Source organism: Triticum dicoccoides, chromosome 6B (assembly GCF_002162155.2).
Source record: "Triticum dicoccoides isolate Atlit2015 ecotype Zavitan chromosome 6B, WEW_v2.0, whole genome shotgun sequence".
In the NCBI taxonomy this organism is placed as follows: domain Eukaryota; kingdom Viridiplantae; phylum Streptophyta; class Magnoliopsida; order Poales; family Poaceae; genus Triticum; species Triticum dicoccoides.
The window spans coordinates 691,659,111-691,681,342 of NC_041391.1; positions in this window are offsets into that span (position 1 = coordinate 691,659,111).

The window sequence follows — 22,232 nt, forward strand, 5'->3', positions numbered from 1 at the left end:
ATGCTATCGCTAGATATTGGTGGGGAGACACTCAGAACAAGAAGAAAATACACTGGAAAGCGTGGTGGAAGATGTGTATCCCGAAAAATGAAGGAGGCATGGGATTCCAAGATCTATACTGTTTCAATAGAGCCATGCTAGCAAAGCAATGTTGGCGGTTATTATCTGATCCGGATTCGTTATGTGCTCAAGTCCTACGAGCAAAGTATTACCCAGATGGGGATTTGATGAATACTACTCTGAAAAAAGGTGCATCTTTTACGTGGCAAAGTATCATGGCAGGTATGTAAACCTTCAGGGAAGGGGCGATCTGGCGGGTTGGGGATGGTGCATCCATTGACATTTGGAAGGATCAGTGGATTCCCACAAGCCATGATCGGAGGGTTATGACCCCAAGGGGGCATTACTTGTTACAGAAAGTACAAGAACTGATTGATCCAATACCCAGAAGTTGGGATGAACAATTATTAAGGGAAATTTTTTGGCCAGTGGATGCTGAAAGAATATTGTAGATACCACTATCATCTCATGGCCAGTCTGATTTTATTTCATGGCATTTCTCAAAGTCGGGATGTTTCACGGTCCGGTCTGCTTATCACATGACTTGGAAATCTGAGTACAGAACACGGGCTCGGATGAATGTTGGAGCAGGAAGAGTGGATCCGCATCCGGTTTGGAAAGTCCTTTGGGGCAGGATAGTGCCCCCTAAGGTAAATGTGTTTAACTGGAGAGTGCTACATGGGATTGTACCATGCTATTGTACGCTGTCAGATCGGCACCTATCTACTCCGGTGATTTGTCCAGTATGCGGCAATGAGCTTGAGGATCTGCGACATATGTTGTTTGCGTGCGAAAGAGCCAAGGCCGCGTGGAAGGAGCTGGGGCTGGAAACATCGATCACGAATGCAGCAGCCCATGAGCGGTCGGGGTCGGTAATCCTGGAGACACTTCTCTGCTCTGAGCTACCAGGAGAGGTAAAACTACCAATTGATAATGGTGTGGAGACAGTTATGGTGACTGGATGGTACTTATGGTGGGATCGTCGGAAGATCAGTCACCAGGAGAAGGTTGGTAGCCCGGTTCGTTCAGCTATGAGCATTCGGGCAATCGTGGCAAACTCTCTGGCTGCAAAGGCAAAGGAGCCCAAGAAACAGATTAGATGGGTGAGACCAGCTAAAGGGGTGATTAAACTAAATGTTGACGCGAGCTATCATGTGGATGAGGGAGCGGGAGCAGCTGGAGCTGTCTTACGAGATAGCTCAGGAGCGTTTATTGCTGCTTCTTGCTCCTTTCGACAGCATGCCATGGATGTTCCCTCTATGGAAGCGTTAGCACTTTTGGAAGGACTGCGTTTGGCAGAGCATTTGGGTATTTATGCACCGGTTGTGGAGTCCGACTCACAGGAGATAGTTCAAGCTATGACGGATCCTTCGGAGTACCGTGCCTCGGCTGCGGTGGTGACGGATGATTGCCGACAGGTGTTGAGTTCTTTCGGCAGGGCGACGATTGTACACTGTGCTAGAGAGAGTAATGGGGTTGCGCATTGGCTAGCCAGGACTAGTTATAGAAGGCAGTTAAATGAGGTCTGGCAAGAGCATCCCCTGATTTCTTAATTCCCTCCCTTGTATCTGATATGATTATTGTGTAATAAAGGTCGCCAAAGTTCAAAAATAATAATAATATGCAAAGTAAGTAAACTGTGATAGGCTTTCAGGGCGGCCGAAAGCCAAGTGAGCGCGTGCCAGATGAACGAACGAGGCCTACATATCCGTGCCGTGCCGTGGGTATCCAAATCATGACAATGGTTCATCCGGCGATAATTAGCATTAGCACGGCTACGCCTCGTAGTAGTACCCAAAAAGCCACATGCTTTGCATCCAGGACGTACTTGGGACATGCCATATATAAACTTATATAATATGAAAAACCTACATGGGCGCTTCAATTCAAAGTTCGTGCACCTTTCTCTAACACGGGAAGGAGGGAGCATGCCTGTGGAAGAAAGTGTGGTGATGGTTAGTTGGATTCTTTTCTTGAGAAGAGGGGTTGAGGGATAATTAATCGGATTCTACCATCGATGTGCATGCTACTTGTGAACAGTGACCGATGGATTCAGTTCATGTGAGGGTCCAGGCCACTCTTCACCGGGCCTACATGTAGGAGATGAGGTGATATGAATTGACGGATGCAAGGGCGCGTGGTCCGGCCGGGGACATGGGGCTGAAGAGCTTGTGTTTATCTCACGTCTCACCCCCACATATGCCCGCCCTATGCGAGATGAGAAAAAGACGACTATGTACTAGCCTGTTCGGCCCCGGCATGCATTACAGCTTCGGCCTGTAGGCTGTGCTAATCTCCAACTTTACCGTGCTTGCTTGGGGATGTCTGTGTTGAATGGCAAGCTAGGGAATAGTCCTCCCATCATCGTGTTCTCCACGGATAGGGGAAATCCGAAATCATGCACGAGAATTAAGACCAGCTCCAACGCTCCCATCTAAACGAACGTGCGCTTTATCCTCTTTTCATCTGCTTAGGTCGGTTAGCCGCCGATCATAGTCCATTTGAATATTAATTAAACCTTAAAAAACGCTAAGCGCTCGCACACTGTTCTAGTCGTTCGCCTTGTCCTTGTCGTCGTTGCTGCCGGTGAGGTCGATGAAGACGGGAGGCGGCCCAGCCCAACCAAACGCGGCTTGATAGGCTGCCAGGGCAGCCTCCTCCTCCTCCTCCTCAAGGGGCAGTGCCTCCTCGTCGTAGCACATCTGCCGCTCACCGTCGGCCTCCTCCTCCTTCGGCGACAAGGCGTAGTGGCAGGGAGGCGCGCTCATCCACTCGTGAAGCTGGCCGGTCCACGAGTAGGATTCCTCAGGCCAAGTGGCCGGCGGCGGCGACCGCTTCCATGTGGGCGTGGGCTCGCGCTCCGGCTCGGCCTTGGGCTAGACGAAGGGTGGCAGCGGCGACGGTGGCGGGACGAACAGCGGAGCGTGGACGTAGTCCCCCGACGCTGACAAGGCGAGGGTGTGCTCCAGCCCATCCCAATGTGCGTCCTCCTCGAGCCGGCTCTCCTCCAGCGTGCGCTCCAGGGCCTCCTCGAGGACGGCTTGATACTTCGCCTCCTCCTCCTCTGGCAATACCAATGGGGGCAGCGAGGGAACGCCGTGGTCGATGCGGACGCGGCGGCGGCGCTCCTCCTTGTGCTCTAGCGCAAACCAGCGGTCCCAGTTGGGGGAGTCTGGCGCGAAGGCACGCATTGCGCACTGCTCCGGCATAAGGAGCCCGAGCAGCCAGCGAACCTCCTCGGCGTGCGCCCGCGCGAGCGCGGCGCCACCGAAATGGGAATGCACTACGGGTCCAGATGTCGGCCGTGCGGCAGGTTGACATCCGAATACTGCAGGGGCCAGCGGTACTCCCAGTGCCACTGTGCCTGGTGGACTAGTATGTACAACCTTTGTCACTCTCGTGATGGCGAGCCGCGTCTAGCCGGCGGCGGAGGAGGAGGAACTGCGCGGGAAGAGCTCGCGTCGGCGCTGAACCTCCCCTTCCCCTTTCCCTTCCCGCTGAAGAAACCCATGGCTTGCTAGGGTTTTATGGTTGCCAGCGAGGGAATAAGAGCAACTCCAACGGGCCGACCCAAACGGACGGCGATTTCATCCGCTTTTTGTCCGTTTGGGTCGGCCGCCCGCCCGGCGTCTGCCCTGTTTTTCATATGGGTCGGCAGCGCGCCCAACGCGCCGACCCATATGTGCAGGCGTTGGCGGCTCGCCGCCCAATTTTGCATTGCATTGTGAAATGAAAATTTTAAACAAACAAAATAGTCCGATCAAATAAATAGTATAGTTTTACAGGCCAAATAAAAATAAAAATGTTTCACATAGTTTTACGAACGAATAAAAGTAGACACATCTATTGGTTGCCAACATGAGTCCACATATGCTCAACCAAATCATTTTGCAGTTGCACGTGAGTTTCCCAATCACGCATGTCTTCGTGAAACTGAGTGAACTGCTCAAATGTTGCCGCTACTCCATGCTCAGGCACAACATTCTCACCCTGAAACTGAAAGCCTTGATCGCATAGACGTTTTGGGCGCTCGTCTTCTACGATCATATTGTGCATGATCACACAAGCAGCCATCACCTCCCATAGTTTGTGCGTGCTCCAAGTATTAGCAGGATATCGAACGATGCCCCATCGAGATTGCAAAACACCAAAGGCACGCTCGACATCCTTTCTAGCACCGTCTTGCTCTTGGGCAAATCTTTTCCTTTTCTCTCCAACAGGGTCGGGTATTGTCTTTACAATAGTGGTCCACTGAGGATAGATACCGTCACCCAAATAGTATCCTTTGTCGTAGTTGTGGCCGTTGACAGTAAAGTTCACCGGTGGGTTGTTGCTTTCGGCAAGCCTAGCAAACACCGGCGAGCGTTGAAGCACGTTGATATCATTGTGTGATCCAGTCATGCCAAAGAAAGAGTGTCAGATCCAGAGATCTTGAGACGCCACGGCCTCTAGTATGACAGTGCAAGCCCTGACATGTCCCTTATACTGCCCTTGCCAAGCAGAAGGGCAGTTCTTCCACTCCCAGTGCATGCAGTCTATGCTGCCAAGCATCCCCGGGATGCCCCTGCTAGCATTCATCGCTAACAAACGGGCTATATTTGCAGTTGTCGGCTCTCTCAAGTACTCAGGGCCAAACACAGCAATCACAGCCTTGCAAAACTTATACAGGGACTCTAGGCATGTAGACTCGCTCATACAGACGTACTCGTCAATGAGATCACCGGGCACTCCGTATACAAGCATACGGATGGCGGCAGTGCATTTATGATAAGAGGAGAAACCAATCTTGCCGACAGCATCCTCTTTGCACTTGAAGTAGTCATCATAGCCGACCACTCCCTCTCTAGTACGGTTGAAAACATGCCTACTCATACGGAACCGGTGGCGGAATGTGTGATGTTTGAACAACGGGTTTGTTGTATCAAAGTAGTCCTTCCAGAGAAGGAAATGCCCGCTCTCTCGGTTATGATTCAACGCCGGAAGGTGGCCCGGAATGGAGCCACGGAACAACGGCCGCTGGTTGTTGAGGTGGTGATGGACCAACACGGCAGCCAATATCTCCTCCTTGTCGTCGGGCGATGAATTGTCGGAGTCGCAAATGAAATTGTGGAAAAAGATCTCGTCGGCGGAGTCCATTTTCGTACCTTGGCAAACTGTCAAACAGCTTGCGGGCGTCGAAGAAGGAGACGGCTGGCGAGGGGAGACGCGGCGCCCACAGACCAGCTAGCTGCCCGGCCGGCGTCCGACGAGTGTGACGACGTCCGACGACCGTGCCGGTCGTATGTGGCGGGGGCGGCGAGGCGTCTTCTTGGTCGCGGGCGGCTGTGCGGTGGGGGAAGAGGCGGCGGGAACTAGTTTGCTCCCCGGCTGCGGCGGGCGACTGTGGACAGGGGCGGCGTTGCTGGGCGGATGTGGAGGCGGCGGCGGCTAGAAGAGTCGCCGAAAAAATGGGCGGCGGCGTCGGTGATGGAGGAGGCTGGGGGCGAGGGTTGCTTGTTGGCCGGGGGGAGGGAGGCCAATGTGCCACACACCAGCGGGCCTGAGGACAGGAGTAGGCGACCGCGCTCGCGTCCGTCGCATGTCCGCGCCGACGCAAATCAGGCTCAAAATTGGGCCGGAAATGGGTCGCCCGCGGACGAAAAACGGACGCGCGTCCATTTGGGTCGGCGCGTTGGGCCGCCATTTCTGTCCGCGCCGACCCAAACGGACGGCCGCGGACGAAATGGGTCGCCCCTTTGGAGTTGCTCTAAAGGTGGCCAGATGTGGACGAGAAGAGGATGAGGCCGGCCCAACTGCACGCTTCCACTAAAAAGGATGGGCACGCGACCCTTCCATACACTGCCAGGCGAGCCCTCGGTAGGTGGCCGCGTTAAATACAACCGCGTGCGGATTGGCCGGCTGGCATGTGGGTCCGCGACGGACATCGAGGAGATGCGCGGCGTGTAGGTTTCGTGTCCGCGCCTTGGCGCAGACACGAAGCAGACACATTTTGGGTTTGGGTCACCGCGTTGGGCTGAAATTTTTGTCCGCCACGATCCAAACAAATATGGACGGACGAAATGGGTCACCCCGTTGGAGTTGTTCTAACACACTGCTTGCTTAACTATATAGTCTCTCCGTCCCATAATATACTAGTGTGAAAAATGTTTTTATATTATGAGATGGAGAGAGTAGTGTATTACCCCTAAGGTCTTATATTATGAGACGAGTGAGTAATAATCAACAATTTCAACCATTTTTAAACATGAGGTGTGAAAAACGTTGTGCTAATCTTCAACTTTACCATGCTTGCTTGGGGATGTGCTAGTTGAATGACATCCTAGAGAGTAGTCCTCCCATCATCGTGTTGTGGACACACAAGGAAAATCATGCACAAGAATTAGAGCAACGCTTGCTTCTTTGCTTAATAACTAGTTTCTTCATCCGAAAAATTTTATCCCTTAAATAGATGTATCTAATAAGTTTTTTCGGACGGAAGGAGCACTACCTTCATCCGGAATCACTTGTCGAGGAAATGGACATCCATTTATAAGACAAGTCATCCAGAACGGAGGGAGTAGTATACTAATCAACAGTTTCAGCCGTTTCGCTTGAAATTATCAGAAAGGGAGATAATCAAGTGGTCCATGCAATGCATATATATTCAACTAATGCTTCGGTCAATGCATATATATTCAACTCGGCAAGGAATCGCAAAGCAGGGAGGAACTTACTACATGTCCATGACACCTCCGCGAGTTCTCACAATACAACTAGACCAAAGGTTAGATGAAAATGGCGCGCGTCAAAGCGCCAGAACGCCACTTTACAGCCTTACCGAAAACAAAGCTTCCCGCTTGATGCCACTCTCACGTCTTTTCCCTGACCCTTTTGTGCCCCGGTCCTCCCTGCCCGCGGTCAACTTTTGCGCCCCATTCATTCATGAATCGACAAAAGGCCATGCCCCAAACCATGGAATGCACAAGTTTTCACACCACCACAACAGCCCCACATGAATTGATGGAAACACTATTTCTCAACTGTTTATCGTGCACGTATCTACTCCCTCCGTTCGGAATTATGGTGTCAGATACGCCGGGGGTTACTGATGAGTGGTGCTGCTGATGCAGCTTTCAAGTCTGCCTCCGTCTCCATCCATGATATGGGGCGGGAGACGCCACGGCCTGCTCCACCACCTCCATCCATGCTTTTGCCCCCACCCTCCCCCTCGTTGCACCTGCGACCAGACCCAGCCCAGTTCAGACAAAGCCAGTGCAGTGTGTGTGTGAAGCTGTGAAATACTCCTCCCAAACCGGCTTTCGCTCACATGCCGCTACTGCCAGTGCCAGTCCCGTCGACGCACGCTAGCTCCTGCCTCACTCGCTTTCAAGCTCACCCACAGTGCTAGCTCACTTCATCCACAGGCCGAATCGCCGAGCACCAGGGGCCAGCGACTGCTCCGGCTCGCCGCATTGCCTGCGCGGCGTTCATGGGCGCCGGTGAGGCCGGTGGCTTGTGAGACCCGGCGGCCGGCGGCAAAGGAAGGAAGGCGAGCTGAGCTGAGCTGCTCTCGTTGGCCGGCTCGTCTTGCATGGCAACAGCTCGATGCGCCGGAGGATGGAGTGCTCCTGCGCTGCTCCTCCTCCTCCTCCTCCTCTGCGCCGTTGCGCTCGTCGCCGTCGTGCCTCTGGCGGCGCCCCCGGGGGGAGAGGGCGCGGCGAGGCTGCCTCATGCGTCTGCGGCGGCGGCAGGCGGGCGACGCGCCCTGGTGCCGGCGGCGAGGTCGGGGAGGTTCCGCCCCCGTCCCCGGAGATGGAACTCGGCGGGGCTCGTCGACAGCAAGCATGAGGTGCCCAGCGGCCCGAATCCGGACTCCAATAGGTAGATAAGATAGATAAATCCGTGCCCTTCTCAGACATTGTTGCTCTGCTTCAGCTAGGCGCCCTCTGCTTTCAAGTTTCAATCATCTTTGGCAACGTACGCTTCTCCTGTAACTTCTGCTGGCCTCCCCTGATAACATCTGTTGATCATATCTTGATAAGAGAATCGATGGATGTACAAATAGATGAGTACTTTTTTTGCTTCAGATTTCTTTGCTGCTGCTGCTGTTGCTGCTCAATGACCATGCACCAGATATCATTACCGCCTGTCAGCTATGCATTACTGCAACGATAACGCACATGATAAATGACACTCACAGTCCAAAACATTCCCCGGCGAGTTCATTTCATTCATCAGCGTAAGTAAAACCAGAAATATATGCAGGAAAAGAAGGCCGGCCAGCCAGATTGTTTTTGGCAGAGATTGATTTCGTGGGAGATATTGCTGCCGCGACACGAGCACATCCACCACAGGTCGTATGCTAATAATTCTGGGCCTGGACCAGGCCATGCTGCGAGTTGGCGTGATGGAATGATGTGTTTTTACGTACGTGTCGTGTCCGGTTCTGTTTGGTCCGTGCGAGCGCATCATCAGTCACCAGTCTGGTCTGGCGCATCGCACGCAGCCTGCGGCTAGCGGACAACCAGGTTATGACTCGCCACTGACCGACGGCACGTACCGTGCCTGCAGCCGTTGGTCGTGCCTTTGCTGTCAACCTGCAACCAACTCGAGTACGCCGTACTCCGCTGCAGCACGCACCACATCCGCATACGCATGGCTGAAATTTTTAGCCGGTACTCCGTGCTGAATGTCTGTATGAATGTACGTATTGTATATTTGTATAAGGAGAATGGATAGCTTTGGGTGATTTCAGTCAGTGGCGAGTGGGACCAAAGGGAGAGCTTTGGTGTTTTTAATCAAATCTATCTTGCACACCAGTAAAAATAATATAGAAATGTTAGCAGGCAGGGTATTGGACGTTTCGGGGATGCCCTCCTTACAAAACCGGAGATTCACTTGGAGCAACGAAAGAACCAACCGCACCCTTTGCAAAGCTTGATTCGGTTTTTACAATGCGAAATGGGGCATGCGCTGCAACTCGCACGTCCTCCCTGCCTTGTTTTACTCTCTTGCGGATGACCATGGGCCGAGGAGGCCCGGTTCTTTTAAATTCAAGAACTTTTGGACATCATTACCGAGCTTCGAAAAGGTGGTGCTCAATGCATGGAGCGAGCACACGGGGCACAGCAAGCCTTACCGAGCCCTATTCCACGAGCTCAAGAAGACCGGCAAGCCTCTTACTGAATGGAGTGGACGTCTCTTCTCGAGGACCAAATTTCACCTGTATGTTACTCTTTTGATCATCCTATACCTTGATGTTGCTCAAGATGATAGAGAGTTGTCTCCACGCGAACACGACCTTCGTGTTAGGCTTGAAAAGATAGTGATTAGCTTGGCGGTATTGGATCGTGCTCGAAAGAAGCAATGTGCATGACTTGCTAACCTCAATGAGGGGGGAAGGGGGGCAAACACCATAGCACTAAAGACTTCAACTGGGAGGAGATCAATGTGCACACCCACTACCTTGAAAGCCTTGATGATCCTTTCATTGAGGATGAGGTGAAAGCGGCAAGCGGCCAAATGCCTAGTGACAAGGCTTCGGAACCAGATGGATACATAGATGCTTTCTTCAAACATTGTTGGTACATCATCAAGAACAACATTATGTGTGACATCAGCCTATTCACGAGCCTCCATGCCACCAACCTTCATTGGCTCAACTTTGCCAATGTTGTGGTTTTGCCAAAAAAAAAGATGGGGCAGAGGGCATCTTTGATTATAGGCCAATTAGTATCATCGATGCCATTTGCAAAAATCATTGGGTTCTTACAAACCGGCATGCCCCACATATAGATGGCCTTGTCTCCAACGTCAAAAGTGCCTTTATCAAAAGAAGAAGCATACGTGACAATTTCATGTATGTCCGCGAGGTCGTGAGAGGGCCCCACAAAGAAAACCGCCGTCACTCCTCTTCAAGACCGACATCCTACAAGGCATTTGACTCAATAAAATGAGAGTACATTCTTGATCTCCTACAGTGGAAAGGCTTCCGGCCAAAACAATAATCATAAATGGATTACCACTTTACTTTCTACATCTTCATCGAGGATTCTCCTCAATGGTGTGGCCGCCACCCCCCTCCCCCCCCCCCATTAAGCATGGCCATGGGCTCTGGCAAGGCGACCCGCTCCTATTTTTCATTGCCATTGACCCCCTCTTCATCGCCATTGACCCCCTCTTAACATATCCTTGACTTGGCCACTCACCATGGCTTGCTTAAGAATATTAGCGGGTATGGAACTACATTTCACACATCCTTTTTTGTGGATAATGCCACAATTTTGGTGGCCCCTATCAAGGAGGACATCGACAATCTCTCTTGCACATTACAATGTTGCAATGATGCCACGGGGATGTCCAACATATCTTCAAGAACTCTGTGGTTCCTTTTTGGTGTGTGGCAACTTGACCTTATCCGGGAAAACTTCCCGGTTGCCCGGATGCCTTTACCTATCAAATTTTTGGTCCTCCCCCTTTTGATTTAGCAACTAAAGAGAGTGGACTGCGAATTCTTGAGGATAAATTCGCAGCAAGGCTCACAACATGGGACGGGAAATTAATTACAATCGTGGGTGCAGGGCCCTTGTCAAGTAGGTCCTCACTTACCCAGCGGTGTACCACTACACCTACTTGTCATTCTTCCGAGTGCCTCCCACAACCTAAACAAGATCGAGCGCGCCTTCCTATTGGAAAAACTGACAAAGTGACTGGTGCCAAATGTAAAGTAAATTGGGAGGTCGTTTGCCACCCCCTCGGGCTAGGAGAGCTTGGTATCCTAAATCGAGACAAATTCTCTCGAGCCATTAGGCTCTGTTGGCTATGGTACGAATTGAAGGATCCATCAAAATTATTGGCGGGAAAGAAGAACCCATTTTATGAATCAGACCTCAATGTGTTTTATGCCTCCATAAACATCATTGTGCCGATGGTGATTGCACCCCATTTTGGGACTGGCCTTGGGTCCATGGGAGCAAACCAAAGGATCTCCCGGTTCATTTTTAGCAGCCTCCACGAGGAAAAGGTGGAAGGCTAGAGAGGAAATGAAAGATGATGCAAGGAATTTTTTGTTACCACTTGGACTTTGGACTTCATCAGGGGATTTATCACCCTCTTAGTGTGCCTTCGTAGCAACTCCCTCCGCGAGGATGTTGAGGAGGACATTGTTTGGAAGCTAACTTCGAGTGGTCACTACTCCACGACCTCCGCCTACCATGTCCAATTCTTGGGACTGATCCACACACCCAAGAAAACAACAATATCGAAGCTATGAGTACCTTTGAAGGTCAAGTTTTTTGCTTGTCTTGCAATCCAAGATAGGATTTGGACCTCTGTACACTTGTCCACGAACGAGTGGCCGCATTGTGAACTTTGGCCCCTATGCAAAAGATGAAACGAAATTGTGTCACACCTTTTCTACAAGTGTCACTTTACCTTGAGGCTCTGGGGGCTTGTCAAGGATTGGCTTCGACCCTATGCAATCAACATTTCCACGTGGGTGGTCGAGCGATCCATCAAGCAGTAGTGGATTTCAATCTCGGATTTACATATACCACACTGCAAGCATGACATCGATCGTCGTACTTGTTTTTCTTTGTTTCTTCACATGTTTTCTTGGGGTTTTCAGTTTTCCAACATTTCTTCACCAGTTTTCTTCGATTTTTCCTTTTTTTATTTTTTATTTTTAAACACATGTCTATTTTTTCAATACATATTTTACATTTTTAGTATCCATGTGGATCATTTTATTGATACACGTTGAACATTTTCCAAATATATGATATATATCTTTTTCAATACATTTTTTATTTTTTAATACATGGTAAACATTTCTAAAATACAGGTGAATTTTTTTAAATGGAAAAATATTTTTAAAAACCCGTAATTTTTTATTATAAATGCCACGTACATTCTTTTGCATGGTACTTAACACTTCTTTATACTATATGAACATTTTATTTACATTTTTTAAATGCCATGGTATTTTCTAAAACACATGATCATTTTTTTCAAAATATTGCATACATTTTTCAAATGGCATGCGAATTGTTAAATATCACGAACATTTTTTGAATGTCGCAAATGTTTTATTTCGAATGGTATCATCATTTATTGAATCTTCATTTTTTAAATGATCAGTTAACTTTTTAAGATTTTAAAATATAAAAATAAAATTACTGTAATAAAATAAAAAATTGAAAACTTCTGCTAGGTTCCCTAACGCGGTGGCAGCCCATTTCGGTGAGACAAAGGCCCTCCCGTTCAGCATGGGTTTTGTGGGAAAAGGGAGGAGACAAGTGGGCTAGAGCCGGAAGCTGATGGGCCTAAGAACCAGTCCCTGTGAGGCCGTTGTAAGACATCTTGCGCGTTCTGATTTCTCACAGTAAACACACCTGCCCACTGATTTTATTTTTTTTGGAATACGCAAGGTGCGTATCTTTCCATTGATAGAAGGAGAGTACAAGCATGGGGTTGCAACGCTCGCAAAGCCATGTACGCGAAGCAGTTCTTCCCAAGTGGTACGAATAATGTCCAGGACGAGGCAATCCACCTACCAGAAGAGTGAATCGGGCCTCCTGGTAATTCTTATGGCAAAGTTGGGCGTGGTTGTATAAATATCTCCCTGTCCTCACCGGGGTTTGATGCCCCGCTGAGCCCTGTGTGATTTCCTTTGATACTGGTGTTCGTAGCCTCCTGTTTTAGGGTTTTGTCGTAACTCTCTTTGAGGCTGGGTGGTTAGTGTCATCAGGCTTTTGCCCTGTGGCGGTACTTCGTTTTAGAATCATGTGCAGAGGGTTTTCGTTGATGGTCTAACTCGCTCTCCCCTTTTAGTTTCCTTTTGCTTAAGTCGTAGGCTTTGTAATGTTTGGAAAAGACTGAGACCGCTTTATTTCCGTTAAGCAGTGAATGGAAAGGGGCATGAGCCCGGTTAGGAAAAAAAAGTATGAGTCAATCGGATTGGTACTACTAATCAATGCACTCACGTAGTAGTAGTACTGTAGTCGGTCTCACCAGTACGGTATGCTCATGCTTAGCAGTGGCGTGTGTGCGTTAAACAAATCACCACCAACACTTGCGTCATTGCGTGCTCCGAGGTCTCAGCTCAAGTACACAAGGCGCATACTCGCACAGTGGGCTTAATTAGCACTTCCTCCGTAAAGAAATATAAGAGCATTTAGATCATTAAAGTAGTGATCTAAACGCTCTTATATTAGTTTACGGAGGAAGTAGTAGTACAGTACTATGATGTTTTGTTAAACTGTCGCCATCCTAAAGAAAATCTTACTGCCACTACCAGCTGATCGATCTAGGCAGATGGCGACCGGCGAGAAAGGGAGATGTCTGGCTTTAATTGGTCGCCGCAATGCAGTAACTTGGTCCTGGAGGCAACGTGCGCGTCACTTATTCTGAACAAATTTTGAAATTACCTGACATGTTCTGAAAATGCGAAGATTTTTTGAATTTGTGGGGACAAATAAACTGTAATTTTTATAAATTCTGAAAGATATTTTAAAACATGAACATTTTTCGAAATTTCAAACAATTTTTTATTAAAAGGAGCTCTTTTGAAAATGAACAAGAAACCAAAGATGACCGTTAAAATAAACACAGAAAAAAACTTGAACCTGAACTGGTCGGGAACCTTCTAGAAACCGGTAAAAAACCGGACCAGAACCTTGTGAAAGTTCCTACAACCGGGCTGTGCAGATCGTTCAAAAAAACCAGGATTGTGCAGAGGGCGGGCGTAGCTGCTAAATGGGCCAGACTACTTGATGGAGTGAGCGTTTTTCATCTTCTCGGGTGGGCCAGAGCCCGAAGCTGATGGGCCGAAGAAGCAATCCCTGCGAGGCCGTTGGAAGACATCTTGTGCATTCTGATTTTTCAGAAGAAGAAAAAAACAGAAACACACATGGACACTGACGAAGCAGCTCGTCTTACGTATCGTAGCATCGAGGTGTTTTCTTTTTAGTTGTTGATTGTTTTTGATCTTGCAGAATGCTTTAGCTGCCTCTTTCCTTTCCAGCAAAACCATTTTTTTTTTGCTGAACAATAATGGCTCTCTCAATCTCATCACATGCTTAGAGCAACAGCCAAGGCGGGCAATCCACCTGCTACCAGAAGAAGCGAGCGAGCATCACTGCTGCACCTGCCACAGTTTTCGGCAACAGCTGGCCATCCTGAAATCGATCAGGCCACAGTTTTTTCCAAATGCAGTTCGAGCTTCTCAGATCTAACGAGATGCGCTTGCTGCCAAGACCATCAGGCTAGCAAGCATCTCCGTCCACGAGTCAACCGGATTGGTGCTCCTAATCAATGCACTCAAGCAGCACTAGTTTTTCTCCGGCGAGACGAGTACAGTGCAGTACTCCTGCTCAGCTTGACTGCCCAGTACGCACCCCCATGTGGCCATGTGTGCGCTAAACAATTAGTAGTACAAATTAGAGTGCCGCTAACACTTGCGTCGTTGCGTTTGCGTGTCCCGTGCCTCGGCTCGACCCGAGGAGTAAACAAATTCGGTGGCGAGCAGCGCCGCGCAAGCTGGTCCTTGCAGCACGCATGTGGAAGCGAAGGGAGCGGGTTGAAAGGAGCTTAATTAGTACGGTACTATCATGTTTTGTTAATCCTAATCTAATCTGTCGCCGTCCTTAAGAAAATCTTACTGTCACGACCAGTTGATCGATCGATGTAGGCGGACGGCGACCCGCGAGAAAGGGAGATGTCTGGCAGGGCCGGCACTGTGTTTTGGGAGGCCCTAGGCGAACTCGACGAGATAGGCCCCCATGTCGTAAGATTATATATATATATGTATGTACGCGTGTGATACATAAATAGGACAATAATAAGAGTAATCTTTCAACCACACATCTTTAGTTTGAAATTTGACTATTATAATTATTGGACAATGCCATATTACGACAGAAATACTCAAAAGATAGCAAAACAAAACTAAAATGACATGATTACCTCAAAAAAGAAACAAATTCGACTCACTCCATCGACAACAATAATACTCCATTGATGCAGAGTCATTAAGGGCACTATCAAGATCAACATCAGATGAGTTATCATCCGAAAAAGCTTCTTAGGCAACGTAGCATGCTGTGTCCTAAAATTATAAAAGTAAAGAGTATACAAAGAATTAGAAATTTATAGATCGGATGAGCGAAACCCTAGATATGGACATAGAATGACTAAAGATTAGGATGGTTGAATGTATACTATGTAGAAGAGTATACATAAAAAATTTGAAACTTTAGATGGATAGTTGAATACCTAGTAAAGAAACTACTGAAATTGAGGGATCGATAAATGGATCAGGAGTCGTGGATACGTACTGTCCTGACGCTTACATACGTATAACGTATTAACCTATTGCCGGATGGCCGGGTTGCCGGCACGGCCGCACAGCGCAACAACAGTCTGCCGGACTGCCGCGCGCAGCAGCGACAACGAGCGGCCAAGGTGCTTAGCGGCGGAGCGACGGGCCGACGATACGACGAAAGACGAACCGACAATTGAAGGCACAAGCCAGATCTTCCAATTGATTTGTTTCACATGTACACGCGTGCGCTGTGCGGCCGTCGTGGCTGATGCTTCGCTAATCTCTACCTAGCTACCTTTTTTTTTTTACTTTCTACCTAGCTACCTGACGGGTCAAGCACATCTCATTTATTTTTCCACACAATTTTTTCCTTATCTATTTTTTTGCTTATACTCTACATGTATACACATCATGGGCCCCCCTTCGGCCTGGGCCCTGGGCCGCCGCCCCTCTGCCCATGCCCCAGGGATTGTCTGGCTTTAATTGGTCGCGGTAATCCGGTAACTTGGTCCTGGAGGCAACGTGCTCGGCACTTGAGTTGAATGCCGATGGTACGTGAGTGAGCGCGACGGCCGGACGGCCGGCCGCCACGACGGTGACTCCCGGAGGCCTCCTTCCCTTGGCGCGGCCTGCACCGACGACGTCCATGAGATGAGATGGCCGGTCGGTTTGTTTGTTTGTTTGTTCACCGCTGCCGGTGACGGTGGCCCCTCGTTGCCTGCTTGCTGGTTGCTGGTTTTCACCTGCCGGAGTACCACACGTTACCGATTCGTCCAACAACACTATCTTAGCACGAGTAGACTCAAACACTATCTTAGCACGCCTTGTATGTAAATTCACAGGTCAAAGCGTACATCGCAGTCGGAATTTCGGATACGTACCGACCAATGTCAAGCGGCCTGAAACACTAGCCCTTTTTATCCTGGGGTGGGGTTGAGGGGGGCGTACGTGGACTCGCCGTCTTTGCCGTCAGCGGCGGCTATCGCCGGCTCCTCCTTTCGCCGGCCGGGAGAACATGTTCTGTGTCAAGCTAGGCCAGTCCACAATTCCTTTCACACAACGCGCACAGTCACGCAAACATGGTACACGGGCGACACACGGCCGATCCTGATCAGCGTGCTGGTCTCGACCGGGCTCTCAACAGCGACGCCCGAAGGCCGGTCGGCACGCCGAGTATTTTTCCACCCTGCAGCACATTCCTACAGCGACAGCCCCTAGTGCACCAGTCGTCCTTGTCACGAAAGGAGACAAAATTGGTGTTCCCTCTTACCTTGGACCATGGATCACGCAAATTCAATTCAACGGCCTTTTTTGAGACCTAACTTTGCACAAATATTTTACACTTTGGGCCTGAATGCATGGTTCTCCTGTTCGTGCACCCCAAAGAGGTCGGTCTGAAATCTTTCGAGGCAAATTAGGAGCAGGTTTGGTAGGTGCATGCGCCATTACTCTTCACTACCTTCCAAACAGAAATTTACTCTTCACTAATCACCGTACTCCTACTAAATTGGGTAAGCAAGATTTTTTTTAGAGATAGAACAGTGGGTCAGTGGTACTGCGGTGGTGGTACTACTACGGCCCTCCTCCCCATGGTCCATCGATGGATGATATGTGATTGACCAGGCTGATAGGCCACCCCGGGTCCTCGGTGGATCGTGGCCACTCGGATAGGATCAGACAATTCGTGCACGGCCCGCCCGGATGGCCCGCACAGTTCCTAGCCGACGACACGGCGGGCCCGTTTGAGGATGACACGGTCAGTCCCCCTCCGCTGGATAAACGGAGTAATTCGGCACATTTCCAGAATTATTACTACCACGCCGCAAACACGATGCAACAAGAAAATGGGAAGCAGCAATTTCAAGCTAAGTAAAAATACGAATAGCAATACCGGACGAACTCTCGGAACACTCACTGGATAAACACCCCGTCGGTCGGCAACTTGGCGTCACCATTTTATTTTATTTAAATTTAAACGGAAACGGAAAGCATGATCACATATCCTACTTTAGAGTATTATTATCAGCATTAGCAAACTTCCGAGGCACCTTACTTGCTATACTTGCACAGCTGATGATGGCGCCGTCGTCACGGCATGAACAACCCCTTTCCACAATTAAAAAGCCGATTTGCATAACCTAATCCGACGGCGCTGCCGCTTTCCAGCCGGATGTGCGGCGTGGCAGTGGCAGAGGATACAATGCGTCCATATGGATGGATAGATACAGGTGTTTTCCTGCGCTCCGGCGCCTTTAATCAGAAGGCTCCTAATCATTCTTTAATCCTCCCGCTAGTGCATTGCTTAAACAAATTGGTTAAAATGCCTCGGACCAACTAAATTACTAGCATTGTGCTCTGGCGAGTCTCATCCACAGAAACTACCCCCAGCCCGGCTTTCGCGCCCGCTAACTACCAACTGGCGGTCACATGGCCTCATGCATGCGTTGTTAGTTAATTTGGTTACTAGTGGTACACAAGGCTAGTGCAAATAATATGGTTACATGCATCTGGGTCAATACTAATCACGTTAGTCAGTGAAGTCTGGCCATGCATGTGAGCATCCTTGTGTTATCAAAGCATGAATTCCTAAAAAAATTTAGAATACTTCACCTGAATGGACATGGGATGGATTAGAGGGATCTATGAAACTAATGAAAAGCTTGCAACACACCCGAAACCTCTCTTGCTGCCGGCCAACTTGACTCGCACACTTCGAAGCGATTCTTTTCTGCGTCACTGATATTAGAATCACAGAAACATTCGTTATATAGGCATCGTACCACTAATCATATCATTAGCTCGGTTGTTAATAAACTTGGTTAGCATTATCCGCCGGCGGCGGTCTACAAAACCCTTGTAGCACAAACCGGGGGTCCACGCGCTTCCATGGGTTCCATTATTTCGGTCTGGTCCCACATTTCAGTGTACCAGCGCAGTCACTCATGGTATCCCCGGGTACCTTTCTGAGGGCACCCATCAGTGCGCCTAGCAACCGAGCTTTATTATTAGCACAGCATGAGAATTAAACTATTGACTCGCGAGTAATGAGTCTCGTCGTCGCCGGGCGCTCGGCGCCTTTGGCGGCCTCACGTTTGAGGTTTGACGGCTGGTTTGGCCGCATGCGCCGTGCTTTGCCAGTGGCCTGCCAGATCCACCGTCGATCGCCAGGATGCAGGCGGTGAATTTTGTCGCCGACGACGACGCAGATCCGGATCGGCAGTGCTCAGTGCTCACGGGAATTCGACAGCGGCAGTAACAAAGATCCGGCCGAGCGCTCCGGCCGGCCGGGGCCAGGTAGCCAGGTGGGAGCCAGCGCCTGCGCCTGCACGGTCGCCGTGGCGTGGCCCAGATTTTGACCAGGGGAAACGACTCGACCGGATCTCCCCCGGCGGCGACAGCGCGCCAGTGCGCCACTGCCTAACACGTTGCCGGAATTAACTCCTCCTCCGCCTGCGCGCGCGCGCGACGGCGTGGCCCAGGGCCCAGACCGACTGCCTGCCTCCCTGCCGCGGCGGCACATGGAAGATCTGCCGCCGCTGCCGCCGGTGGTGGCGCCTCGTCGACGTGGACGTGGCGTCGTGGCGCCCTGCCAGATTTCTACCGCCGCGTGGCGTTACTGTGGGCGCGTCCTGGACGGCGAGCGTGCGAGGCGCCCACCGCCACCGGGGCTGCGTGCACGGTCGTGTGGGTGTGGCCTGTCGGTTGGAACCGGAGCCGCCGCGGGTGCCCCGCCCACGGAAACGCACCGAGCGCGGGGGTCCGATCACGGTGGCGCCAACTGCGTTCACGTAGGCCGAGAGAGATAATGAGCTTCACGGTGGCGCGGCTAGCGAGGACGGAGCTGGCACGTCGGGCACGACCGGATGAGCGACGCGTGTGTGGCGTGGCGCCGTGTGGTGCGGTGCGGTGGCTTTCCAGGCGAGCCCGATCCGTGGCTCGGCGCCAGGGTGAGCGACGCGCGGTCCAGTTGTCAGCGTCGCGCACCTCCATGAGGCACGCACGGCACGGCAGCTGCGGAAAAGACAACTGGCGACCGCGAAACGAACGGGAAGATAGAAAAACGTTGCTACTTCTGGGCCATGGGCCATGGCAAAATCGCTGCGTCCACCAAACTCGTGCCGCGCGTCCACGCCGGATCCGGTTACGCCGGGAGAGCGACCCCAGCTGCGATTTTTCAAGCACGGTCGTTGGTGACAAGGGTTTTATTATACTCTTGGATTGGATCTGGTTTACCGCTTACTATTCCTGTTGTGTGAGTAGTCATCCCCTGTGTTGTCCTGTCCCATGAATCCAACCATGATTATCATCCTTCACCAAAATACTAGTACGTGTCATTTCATTTTTCACCAATGATGATACCACCCACAACCAAAAAAATGCTGTTTTTTTTACAAAAATAATAGTTCTATATGCAATTAAATTTTTTTAACCGGCGACGGCTCTCATATTCTTCTTCACTTTGTCTTTCTTACTGCTGACCGCTAACCTTCTCTGCTTTTCTTGCCGTCAATACGTCTTTCTAGAGGGAGCACTGCCTCTTACTTACGTCGGAGGGGGTGTGGAGTTGGCGCGTCGCCCTCGTGGCCAAGATTGCAGGCGTACCGTCTACAAAATATTTACGAATAAATGCCTCATATACCTACATCCATGATCGATGAAGGTTTTGTGCCTTCTCGTGGACGCCTACTATGCATAGTGGTCGTCGGAGGTCGTTGCAGCATAGTCCATTGTGTAATGATTCTCGTCGGTCGATGGTGGTATGCGTGGTCCTCACCCTTGCCCTTACGCAATGCATCAACGAACAATTATGTATAGGAATAATCTTCGATGGCTCAAGCGACACACCTCACTTTGGGGCGGACTTTCGGTGACGTCTCAACCATGTCACCCTGTGCCATCAGACACAATCGACCGATAGAGGAGCACCGCTAACACAAGTAGCATCTGTAGAGATCATATTAGGGAATGACTATATCTAAAACTTCAGATCGATGCATAAAATGCCCCCGATGCGAAATCATACACCACTCGTTGAAGCACATCTATATGTCATCCTATTTTTCCACCCGTGGGCGCTCTCATATTCTTCTTCCCGCTGTCTTTTACAACAGACCGCTATCCTTATCCGGTTGTATTTTGCTGCAGACCGATATCTTTCTTCGGTTGTCTAGCCTTCGGTACAGGAAGACCATTTTTTTGGGGTGCACAATTCCTCCTCCTACTTATGTTGGTCATGCATTTTCTCACACAGAAATAACAACCATCATCACTTTTACTCGATAACAGACATTCGTAATTAAATATTCGAGGGAGGAGGTGGTGGTAGGGACGGCAGTTGGTGGTTGTTAGCCATAATTGGTGGTGCCCTCATGCCCAAAATTGGTCATGTACCATCCACATTTTCTTTACGAATAAATGCCTCCTATACCTACACCCCATAGATGAAGGATTTGGCCTTCTCATCGATGTCAAATTTGCTCTCATGGTCGTCGGAGGTCACTATAACAAAATCCAATCGTGTTATGATCCTCGTCTGTCGATGGTGATGTGTCATCGTCTCATCCTTGCGTGAGAGTTTTCCACCGGATGGACGTTTGTCGACGTTTGAATCAACTAAACACCTTTTGAATAAGTATCTAAATATTCGACGACGTTTATAGGGAAAAACATTGACGGCTTAAGAGGCGCATTTCACTCTAGGGTAGTCGTTCGATAATATTCTGTTTTCTGTCCCATGATCATCATCCTTGACCGAAATACGATTATTTCATTCCATCTTCTACCTGATATCAGCCATCACCAAAATTCCATATGCCGTCCAAAATTTTCACCGGTGGCGGCTCTCATACCCTTCTCCGTGTGGGGCGCAACGCCTCTTACTTATGTAGTTCATGCATTTTCTCTAAAAAAATGCCACGAACGCAGTGATCGTCACCACTTTTTACTTGATAATTTGTATGTCATCCAATTTTTTCATGGACCGACCCTCTCATATTTTTTTGTACCAGTGACCGCTATCCTTCTCCGGTTGTCTAGCCGTCGGTACAACGAGCGCCTAGGGGGAATAGTGCCTTCTATGTAGTCATGCATTTTGTCGCACGAGGGCATCCGTCGTCATCGCTTTTACTCGACGATAGATGCTCGTAATTGAGGCTAGGGGTGAGGGGGGTTGCGGTGGGGAGGGCAGATGGAGGTTGTTGGCCACAAATTGGTGTCCCCCTCCTACCCAAAACTGCCCGCGTACCATCTACAAGATCTTCACGATAAATGTGTCCTATACCTACACCCATGACCGATGAAGGCTTTGTCCTTCTCGTTGATGCCCGATTTTGCCGTCGTGGTCGTCGGAGGTCACCATAACATAATCCATGCATGCCCGCCGATGTTTGAATCGACCGAACACCTTTGGAGTAAGCATCTATATATCACGCGACCTTTAGAGGGAAAAATATCGACGGCTCGAGAGGCGCACTTTCACTCTGGCGCAATCGTTCGGTAATGTGCCAACCCTGCCATCCTTAAATACGTGGCACTACACATAAGTGGTCGGTAGAAGAGTACACGAAACACATATAGCATCAGTAGAGATCATATACTCATATTAGAGTATGGCAACATCCAGATCTCCCGATGAATGATACATAGCGTGCTCACCTGAACTAAAGTCAGATGCCACTCGCCCGAAGCAAATCAATCCTTGTAGTACCACCTCCACCAGGAGAAGAAAACCATCCCCACCCTAAACGCATCGCATCGCGCCGCCCCGCCCCCGCCCCCGCCCCACACCTCCAGGGTACACCCAGCATTTCCAATCCATCAGATCAAAAAAAAAAGGACGACACAAGAAGAAAGAAAAGAAAACGTAGAACCC